An 11172-nucleotide genomic window follows, 5' to 3' on the forward strand; every position below is an offset into this window, starting at 1 on the left:
TCTGTCAGAGACGCAACGAGATATCGCAATAACCCAGCAAACCAACAATGACTTGTGGACGTCCCCAGAACGTTCAGCTCCAAACAATAGAAACGTCCTTCGGACATCCTTTATCATCCCTTGGACGTTTGTGGGACTACCGGTAAAGTGCCAAAGTCACATCCCAGGATCTCCTCAAAACGTCCTTATAACGTTCCAAACTACATTTCACGGACCTGTAATGGATCTTTCTTCCATACTGTGTTTTCTTTTATGGCGTGCCCCGAATGCTCATAAAATGACAGAGATACAGGCATACTGGTGGACAGACTTGCTGAAATGTTAAAGCATGTGCAATGGGTAAACACTGGAGACTACACAAGACAGCTGAACTGTGCAGTCTTCAGTGTTCACCCACTGCTCAGGTGTGTTTATCATAGATTGTCCACTAGCTTGCCTCTATGTCAGTTCATCGGTTTGTTCTACTCAACACTGTTTGCACATCAGTGCCTATCTGCAGCAGAGGTAAACAGCATCACATAACAAGACTCCAAAAGTTATTTATTTTATGCTGCAATACGAAAACACTTTCACTCTTGATATTGTACATAAAAATGTTTCACTGTTGATTTGACTTAGTCACACACAGTTGCCTGGTTCTCTTGATTTAATGTTGAGACACATCTTCAGCTCTCGATTCTTTTGATGCAGATTATTTGCAGAAAATTTTTCACTCTTGACTTGACTTAGTCGCACTGTCAAACCCATTTACCTGGTTGATGTTGGAACACATTTTCGGCACTTCTTGATATTGCACTTTAAAATGTTTCTCTCTTGACTTGACTTAGTCGCACTGTCACACACAGTTCCCTGGTTCTCGATTTAATGGCGAGATGAATCTTCGGCTCTTGATTCTTTTGATGCACGTTCCTTCCCGCGGCGTAGCCGCCTTTTTATCGCAGTGTCCACTTCAAACATAATAGTGCCACGAAGTTGTCTGTTTCGCTTAATGGCATATTGGGTAAGATGCAAGATGAGACCACACATAAAGCTCGTTGCACAGTCATTGCACAGCTCGTGCTCGTTGCCCGCAACGTCGCGCTCCTCAGCGCCCAGGATTTCCCTGGCATGAAACATACGCTTTTAGTATGTCACACCAACCTGCCCAAGTTTGAACCTGATTCATATTAAACATACACACGGGCTACTTCAAAATTCTACTTCCTCTTATGCGACGACCATGATCCACGCAAAGAACACGTTGAGTACTGGCTACGTTTCGGGCCTCACAGGACAGCACTGCATATGTAGAGGCCGAGCCAAGGAGTTCACAATACTGAAATGCCAACAACTATAATACCCTCTGCTAGAACTAGTCAGATTCGCATGCTCACCTACCCAAGTCACAACTGACGACATGCTTTGCTTACTGAAAAAACTTAAGCACTGCCAAAGTGGCGTTCATTATGACAGCCGCATAACTGGAAAGAAAAGACTCGACTTGCCATAAAATTCGGCAGTGCATCAGAGTGGCGCAAGTGATCTTTCTCCGCATCTGTAAAACATGGCAACTTTCAGATCCTTTCTCATAACACTCCTGTGTATGCTAGTTAATCGGGCATAAGTGATGCCAGATATCTGGAGGCAGTGATCGAAAAAGCGCAAGCCGACTGTACTACGACACTTGCACCCGAACATATTGTTATCACCGAAAAGAAGAAATGAACACCAGTGGCAACGCTGCTTTACGTGAAGATAACTTGGTCTCACCAACAGTCGGCAGTCCTGTTCATAGCGAAGCTGTAACACATGACAGAAACGACGAGTAAACAGAACTTACTGCTTTTTCACACGTCGTCCTAGTCCTGTGTTTCTGCTTTGAGATGAGCCGTCAGCACCAACTACCCACGTTGCTACTTTAGTATCTGCAATCCTGTTTCGTGCAAAAAGTACAGTTTACGACATTTATATCAGCCTGATAGCCAGTAAGAAGTGCTGTTGTTCCTACCTGATTCTGAAGCACTCCTCGTGGCAGATGAGACTGCATCCATTCTTGCCTCATCCGAGGACAAAATTACATAAACGTGGTGCATATTGAAGTGGTAAACTGGGAATTCAGTTTAATTGGGAAAACCTGTAGAAAAACATTTCGCAAAAGTACACGTAAATGTTTTCCTGCAACAATCATGCCCCATACCTCACTTCAGTCGTTGGCCCTTGTTCTGTGTGATTCATAAGCATCCTGCAAGTCTCCTCCATTTGTATGACAAACTGCCAGCTAGAAGACTATTCATAACAAAGCCAGTTCATGCACTAGCAGGCTACACGAAGTTCAGATAAATAATAGGAACCATGGTAAAGAAGCCGAGCAGGAGGTCATGGAGTTTACCCAACAGGTAGCCTGCACTTATTTTGCACGATATTTTAAACAATAGTAATAACAGGGAGTAGAACCACACATTGAAATAAATGTACATAAATATCAAGTCACTACTACTTACCAGCGTAATTGCAGTCCTGCCTCGCTTGTAGTTTCTTCCGATTGAGCTGGTGCACAAGTTGTAACACAAGAAGTTGTAACACAAGAAGTTGTACATAATGCAGCGCCTGGCGACAGAGATTCCAAATGTTCACGTTTTTGCCCGTTTTGAAGAGTTGAAAGACGGAAACTGCGACCCGACGAGCCCGACGACCAACCGCAACGACATTTCAAAACACGTACTCACTGATCTCTATCTATAAAGGCTGGATGGCGCATGGGAGAGGGGCTCGCGAGGGAGAGGCGTGCATTCGGGCCGCCATGTTGGGAGGCCCTAAAGCGCAGTGTGCGCCCATAGAAAACAATGGGAGGCAACGGAGATTGGTGATAAGGTGCCAGTATACTGATGTATCCTAACAGTGTTTCACAGGTGTCCTGCCGTTCGATTCTTAATTACGTTATGTTTTGCATTCCGAAACTAGACCGTCACAGCAGTGCAGCGCTGGGGATTGTACTACAGTACGTTTCCCAGCCAATATTTCAACAAGAAACGATGTGAGGTTAACAACCACCATGTATGTAATATCCCGTGCTGCGTTCTGGACAAAAATTGTTCCATAAAGAACGGTCCGGGAAAGGATATACTCGCATGGCAGAAAGAGATCGTTCTGTAGAATCACAGCCGTTGTTTTAGCCGTGTATCGGTTTCGTATGATTTATATCAAGCACCGCTGCAGAAAGTGTCTTTTAGTGAACGACTGCGGTGCTTTGCCTCGCAAATATGGACACACCGAAGCAGCCCAAATACGTTGTGAGCGTGATATAATTGCTTCACGCAATTAGAACACGCTCGTTAGGACAGTTAATCAGGTAGTGATGTAAGCTTAATCAATTAAGTTACTTAAAAGTGGTAACACCTCCTTGAGACACAAGATTTACCTCTTTTTGAAGTACAGCCCTTCTATGTTTGTTTGTTTCTTCCTTCATTTGTTCTTATTATTTGCAGGCGCGGTTGTGCCAAACTGAATGTCCTTCTCGAGTACTCACATGCTTTTGCTGAATACAACTGCAGCGTGAGCAAAGCTGCTTAGGAACGGGGGCCTGCTATCCAGTGCTGACTTTGTCATGCTTGTTATGTGGAGCACGTTCGAAAAAATGCAGCTGCACATCTGAAACTCCAATGAGTATCATCGTCATCTAAAAGAGCGTCGCAGCACCGTTGTGAGACCAGACACGCTTACTGAATATATTCTATGGCACCTTCCGCAGTTTGCACAATTTTGTTCAGCTTCGAAGTCTCTGATAGGAACCAGTTTGCATTAACTGTGACTCCCATCTTACATTTTGATGTGCAAGGGCCTTCTTGCACTACACACGTATGGTCTGCAACAGGATAATTGCAGCAGGACGATTTGGAGCTTGAAACAGTTGTGATTTTGTCATTTTGGCCCTCGTGTACCCCGTCTGTGAAACGTAAACAAAAAAAATCTAACACGATATGCTTTTGTAAAGAAGGTCACTGATGGTGAGTAAAGAGAATATATAAGTTCAAGTTTATTATTCAACATTTTATATCAAGTTTATACAACATCAAGTTTATTCAAGTTATTTCTTGCACTTATGCGTTTCAGGATACAAGGAACGTGCAGGGAGGTCACAAAAGACTACATTTATTGTTTTATGACCTTGCTACAATGACAATATATATTTTAGGAATGACAATGGACAGGTACTCTCTCTAAATTTGTAGCACTCAATTTTAGGTTAGAATGAGCAATGAATAACAACTTCCCTCCTGGTATTTTCTTATATATGATGAATTTTGAATTTAATGTGATCAAATATGTGTTAATATAATAATATATATAAGAATATAATATGTGATAAATGAATGTGATCAACAGTAGATGTAAACAACACCAGTAGCCAGAGAAGTGCATTCTCAAGAAATAATATGCATATACGTGCATGCCTATTAACTGAAACAATTATCACGGTTCTCACGGTTTTAATTTCTGAGAGTGTACTGTAGAGACGGCTTAGATCTACAACAGTTAATACAAGGTATTATATACTGTGAATACATTTAAAAATCCCATGTGACACATACTTTCTGGAGGTGCTGTGGTAATCAAAGTTTGTGGGCATTACGCATGTTCTGCACCCATTTCTTGAGTATGTCGAGGCAGCTGTGAAGTAACCTGCATTGATGATGATTATTCCAATTTTTATGGTGCATCGACAACAAAGGAAATAATACATCATTGGTTTGGGTGCAACCAGTTAAAAATGAATATGTTGTTTAATAAATGCATTGGACAAATGTTAAAACATCAGTTTAAAACATGGTTTACAATCCCTGTATCTTCTAAAAATTAAAAAGATGAAAAACTATTCTAAAAAGAATATGGGGAACTCTTCTAAAAAGAATTATAATCTCTAATTATTATATTGCTGGGTGAACGAGCCTAAAGTGTAAGGTGTGTTTCTGATGTGAACATGTAAGAAAATACCCAAAACTGAGAGAGGCTAACCACAGTGCGTGCACTGAGGTTGTTCCTTCCGGTAAAGTAGAAACCAGTGGATGAGGAACGTGATACTTACCTGTACAGCCAGCCGTATCACACTACACAGATTATTCACTGGGTAGCCCTCATGACGAAACCTGTATTGAGAGACCACTTTTGCCTTAAAAACTGCTTCAAATAGCACGACACGCTACACATTATTACTATCGTAACAAGCTGACGATACAGCTCAAAGGCGTTATTCAAGTCGCGCCACACCACCGTTACGTAGGATTCTTTGTCACAAATCAAACCAAGGCACAAAACAATACCAATACATGAAAAAAGGTGACAATCGTGGTCTCATTATGACGTAATACCGAACTTGTGCGTGAAGGTAATTCAAAGAAATGAATGTGGCACTTGCTTCCGCAGAGAACACCGTGTACCATGCTAGCAATGCATGCAAAAAACCGCTCGAGTGCTCGCACATATATTGATGACAACACTACCTGTGTAGTGTAACGTGTTCTTTCAAGCATATTATGCACTCAAACTGTATTTGCCGCCGGGTAAAATGCAAGTGTGCTCGATTGAACGTCGGAAGAGCGATCAAGCAACCTGCATCCAGTGCTCGTTTTGGGCAAAAAAAAACACTTCATAATGGTCAACTAAATATACAGAATGGACGCCTATTTATTCCTTGATGAAGAGTGACTCACCTGTATAAATTTAGGCCCTGTAACATTGCCAGTACGGTTGGTACGACCGTAATTGCAAGAAGTTGCCATGATCGCTGCGGCGACTTTTGTGGGCACCGTAAGATGGCGGCCGGTTTCTTCACGCTCGCGCTCCCTATCCGCGATCCAGCCTTTTACAATCGAGATCAGTGCACGTACTGTACTGATGCAGATGGCGCTCGGTCTTGCTTCTCGTGTCGACGACGAGACCATTAAAGTTTCGGTTTCAAACTCAACTGAATATTGCGCAAAGTTCGATTTCAGCGATGAAAGATGAAAGTCACTGAAAAGGTTAGCCAGCTGTAGGGATCGAACCCACATCTTCTGGATTGCCGGTCGAGGGCTCTACCAATTGAGCTAAGCTAACACGCCTCTCCAGCGACTTTCGGGGTGCGTCATCTGAAGGGACGACAAACCAGCCACTCACTCTCACTCACCCTCCTTTCACTCTTACATTTTTGCTCACTCATACACACATTCATACGACGGGAATCGACGCAAGCGGCACCTGTTGAACAAGAGATAAACTGATGTTCTGAGGCTGGAACAACATAGAGGGGACAGATACACACAAAGCCTCAAATTGCCTAAGAAATCAACGATGAAAGATGTGGGTTCGATCCCTACAGCTGGCTAACCTTTTCAGTGACTTTCATCTTTCATCGTTGATTTCTTAGGCAATTTGAGGCTTTGTGTGTATCTGTCCCCTCTATGTTGTTCCAGCCTCAGAACATCAGTTTATCTCTTGTTCGATTTCAGTACTCTGCGCGACCCAAAAAACAGTTGGAAACCACTTGGCAATCAAGTGGAAGCACTTCCCTCTGAACCAGAAACGGTTTATTCCTCTTCAAACCACTTTGGCATACAAATGGAACCCTTCGCATTCCAGTTCAGATTTTCACCTTGGGGAGGAGAGGGGGGGGGGGGATCACCGTCGTAACCACCATTGTGATCTTTAAGGTCGTTCATATATTTTTACTGTGCCTCTTTCAATATGTTTTCACCGTTTTTGTGCGACCTGGCAGGGCTGTACCGCTATGTACAACACCGAACACATAATTTTAGTAAGCGGGATTTGTGCTGGTCCACCGTTTCAAGCTTGCGCTATCTTTGAAGCATTTGCCACGCAGGTAGTTTCACAGCCAAAATACTTCCCTCAACTCAGCGCAAGGCATTTCAACATTCTCATTAATTGCTATCACAGATTGTGGAACTACAGCCCATATACTACGTAATCACTCCCGAGCTGGAGGGAGACAAGCTTCGTGAGATTGATTACCAGAGTTCTAGCGTGATATCATTTCCAACAAGTCCAAGTACTATAGAGTGTTTATTCTGATGCTTTGCAGAATATTTATAAAAAAGCTATGAGGGCAGCACAGATGTCATTTTTGCAATCGAATTATAGGGCGAGGCGGAGGTCCTCTCGAAGAATGTACGAAACTACAAGTTGGCTAATTACACTAAATTCATTAATTAACTCTTTAATTAGGGGAATCTGGAAAAAAGCGCGGTAGCAGAATGAGAGATTATACTTGTTGAAAGCAATTCTGCGTCTAGCTAATCCTGAAACACGCACGTGCGTTAAAATATCCATCCCTGAATTTTGAGAGGAAACCGCAGCGACTGGGAACGCAGGGAACACAGCGCTCATTGCATGTCAGGGGCCACGTGATTTGGAGGATGGAGACGATTTGAGTAGGCCGATATGCTGGCCAGATAAACCGCTTTCTGGCCCTGATAAGCCTGCGTCCGCGTAGATGATGCACTCTTGAGGCTCGGTTCTTCGTTTTTGCTCATTTGCATACTAAAATCCAGTGATCAATATTTCACGGCACGCGCTCTTTTCTGGACTTTTAAAAGATAAAATGGCTTTGAAAGAGGATTGTCTCCCATTCTGCTATCTCGCTTTTGTCTAAAATTTCCTAATTAAAGAGTTAATTAATATATTTTAGGTAATTAGTCAACTTGTACTTAAATACTCTCTTCCAGAGGATGTCCGCATGGCCGTATAACTCAATTGCAAAAACGGCATCTGTGCTGCTCTCATAGCCTTTTTAGAAAACTCTGTAAAGGATAAAAATAAACGCCCTGTATTTTTGTTAGATCAACAAGCAGATCATTGCAAACTTCGGACACAGAAACAATAGACAAAAAGTCGGGGACGTTATCGCGTAAATAGGGACATCTGTTTACTTGACCTATATAGGTGCACTTTATCAGAGTACGAGACATTTTTGTGTAGTGAAGCATGAAATATGTGTGTTTCTACATTCCAAAAGTAATTCGCTCTCATTCAATTCAGGTAAGCTTGGGCCATGCATTGCAATGTTGGTTTCGTGGACAGGTGATATATGAACAATGATATGGGGAACAAGTTTCATGGAATATTGGTTGTTTGTTGCGTTACCTGCCAGATGCGCTTCAATAATGATTTCATACTTTTTGGTCGATGTTCAAAATCACTATGGCCCTGCCTTTCCAACATACTGCTCAAAACGGTGTTGTGTATAATGAAGCTGCAATAGTTTCCGCACAGAAATATGCATGCATTCCACTTTAAATTTGACATCCAGGTAGGATGTTGTCAGGAAGTCCCAGTGACATACCATACGGACACCTCACTGGATAAATTTAGGACATTTTTAAATATATCTTAAACACATTTTTAGGACATCCATGAGGAACCAGGACCTATGGATCATGCGAGGATGTCCTTAGGACGTCGGTGGTTTGCTGGGAAGGAAGGACCTCGATATTCCCAGTCGCGAAATTCCCGGTCTCGAAATTCACGTTCTCGAAACAAGGAAAATCAAGGAATATGCTTGACTGCTTCGTAGGATGATATGCCGTGTTTAAGAACATAACATCACTATTCAACCACTAAAATTCACTGGTTTTGGGTGTCTGTCCAAGCCGTATTACCGAGCGAAAGGCTCTTTTTTGCAGCTGTTAGGCTCATCACGGCGGACACGACGGAGTGCAGTATGTTGGTTATATTATTATCAGGTTAGACAGTTTGGTGTTTGCATTTTTATGTCCAGGTTAGTCATTCGCCGTTGGCAGTTTCCCGCGCGCGACTGTGCATTTTATAGTCAGATAATATTGCCACGAATCATCATCGCGAAACTTCCAGGGCAGGCACGAAACGGTACATCTCATCCCGGCGCATGCCGCAGAAGAAGCAGGAAGCTTCTAGACACATCGCCTGCTCTCTGGCAAACGCACGTGCTGTTTCTAGACTTCTCGGCGCGACGCTTAAATGCTTGTGCGCTCCAAGCTGGAGCATTCATTCTTTGGACTCAGTTGTGTTCAGAAAGCTATCACTCTTGTGTTTTGCTACCAAGTAGTCTAATAAACCGTTCGCTGTTTATTCGACGACTCGCCGACCCATTTCGCTACGTGACAATATTTATTTACACTAGTTTATTTTGCAACGGGGATTTCGAACACTTTATTTCGTGGTACTGCCACTACGGACTAACCCTCGTATATCTTCAGCATCCTACCAAAGTTATGTCACTGTCACTTAATCAGTTGTCACTGTCACTTAAGTGTCTTGTCAGTTAAGCACTGTCAAATCTTTTTGTCTCACTTGACATTCCTGCAAAATATTTTGGCTCTACGTGACACGAAAGTTGGAGAAATTTATTTTTATTTCTGAGAACTGCGACGTCAAGCCCCGACGGAGCGCCCAGCTCTCACCTTGCAACGTTGTTACCGTATTCCGGGGGGCTCGCTTTTTTCACTCCGTGAGCGGAGCCCCACGTGACATATCCTCCGACCGCTCCGACCTTCGAGAAAACACAAGGACAGGGAAGACATCTCTCCCATTGTTTTGCGTGAGCCCATCCCGAGATTCGCTGCAAAGTGAAAGGGTGGAGGTTGTTGTATGAAGCATCGACGCTGTCGGGAAGGTGGGAATTTGATGACAAATTTTGGGCCACGCGACAACCAGGAAACTGTTCTGGGTTTGTTCGAAGGATTCACGAGGTTGCACCGCTGGGATGGTACGCGTCTCGTCCATTCTGTTCAAAATAAGCTTAGGAGCTTCACCACATTTCTTCATCTCAATTGTAGCGTGCAAGACACTGGTGTCGTTTTTCAATCCCTCTGAGCTGTTGTATGCCCTATATTGGGAAAGCAGTCGATGCATTAACCAACGTACCCAACGACACGTGTGCTCGGTTACGAACAATAACAATTCTTCAGAACTAGCCAAGCTATGTTGTTCCAGCCTCAGAACATCAGTTCTCTCATAGCCAAGCATGTTGCTTCATGCATTGATTGTGCTCCCACGTTTCCAAAAACTGAATGACTCTACGTAGTTAAAGATAACGCGTCATGGATCATTCTCGAAGCTTCTACAATCGCCTCACAAAGCCTTTGTCTAAGCCAACCTTGGGTTGCACCTCCCTTTCCACCTCCCTCTGCGACCTTCTAACCCCCACCTGATTTTGGTTTTGTAAATAAAGCGCTCATTTGCCGGTTCGTGAGCCTCCTGTCTACTTTGTTTCCTCAAGGTGATGCTTCCCACTTTCAGTTGACTTTCGCTTTCGGAAACCATGTTGATTATCCGCAAGAATGAAATGTTTAGCCAAAAATTTACATAGTCGCGTTTCTGTTATCTTTTCCAAGCCCTTAGGGAAAACAGCACAGATATTGGTCTGTAATTTATTAATTTGTTTTTGTCTCCTCCTTTCTCACCGGGAATCCTCCCTGTGAAAATGACATTAAAAATAAATTCGAAACGTGGAGCAAGGATATCAATTGCAAATTTGATAGGTCTTATTCATATCATTGATATATCTGCTCTTATTATTCCTTAGATGTGTAAATATTTAGAAGGCCTGCATGGAGAACAGAAGGGAGGCGAGAAGAAAGGGTGGGGTCAGGAAATATTTCAAAGAGTTGAGAAGTTGAGATGAATGTGTGATGTGACGAAAACATTTGAAGAAAAAGTTGAGGTGAGGCGAGAACAAGATATTTGCACAAAAGGGTGAGGAGAGGAAAATGTCTTCAAAACAGGGTGAGGTAAAATAGGCCTCTACCCGAGAAACGCCATCATGACGTTGATAGACAGACTAAACCCGAAACTAATCGGAAGGGGAGGGCTGAGTTCCACGAATGGACACTTGTTCGCTGCTTGCTATTGAAAGAAAAAGAAGACCGAAGGTCGCGTCCCTTTCAGGGACCATCGTAATCCCCTCCAGATCGTGGCGTTCGGGCGCGACCTTGTTGGCCCCTATAGCTCGCTGTCGAACACTATGACGTCATTTGCTTACAAACAGGGAGAGGTATATTACATCAAGAGAGGGTGACGTGAGAGTGAGACGAGGAAGATTTTTTTTTTTTTTTTTTCAGAAAAGGATGAGGCGAGGAAAAATTGCCTGAAGAGAAGCAGACGTGAGGAAAAATTACCAGAAGAGAGGTTGAGGTGTGGTGAGATGTGACAAATATTTTCAGA

At 43.1% G+C, this 11172-nt stretch overlaps 2 long non-coding RNA genes across 3 annotated transcripts; both read right to left on the minus strand.

Annotated features, from left to right (window-relative positions):
- Nucleotides 1-558: 558 nt before the first annotated feature.
- LOC135393082 (uncharacterized) lies at nucleotides 559-3024 on the minus strand. Of its 2 annotated transcripts, XR_010422438.1 has the most exons (5): nucleotides 2177-3024; nucleotides 1988-2113; nucleotides 1820-1912; nucleotides 1374-1534; nucleotides 559-1315 (listed from the first exon to the last, which is right to left on the minus strand). It is a non-coding gene; the product is annotated as an uncharacterized LOC135393082 (long non-coding RNA). The 2 variants fall into 2 exon arrangements; XR_010422437.1 differs by having other exon boundaries at nucleotides 559-1534.
- A 1115-nt stretch (nucleotides 3025-4139) lies between these two features.
- Nucleotides 4140-5821, minus strand: LOC135393083 (uncharacterized). The gene is made up of 3 exons (XR_010422439.1): nucleotides 5688-5821; nucleotides 5063-5123; nucleotides 4140-4659 (listed from the first exon to the last, which is right to left on the minus strand). It is a non-coding gene; the product is annotated as an uncharacterized LOC135393083 (long non-coding RNA).
- Between the last annotated feature and the right edge of the window lie 5351 nt (nucleotides 5822-11172).

Source organism: Ornithodoros turicata, chromosome 4, assembly GCF_037126465.1.
Source record: "Ornithodoros turicata isolate Travis chromosome 4, ASM3712646v1, whole genome shotgun sequence".
Taxonomy (NCBI): Eukaryota; Metazoa; Arthropoda; class Arachnida; order Ixodida; family Argasidae; genus Ornithodoros; species Ornithodoros turicata.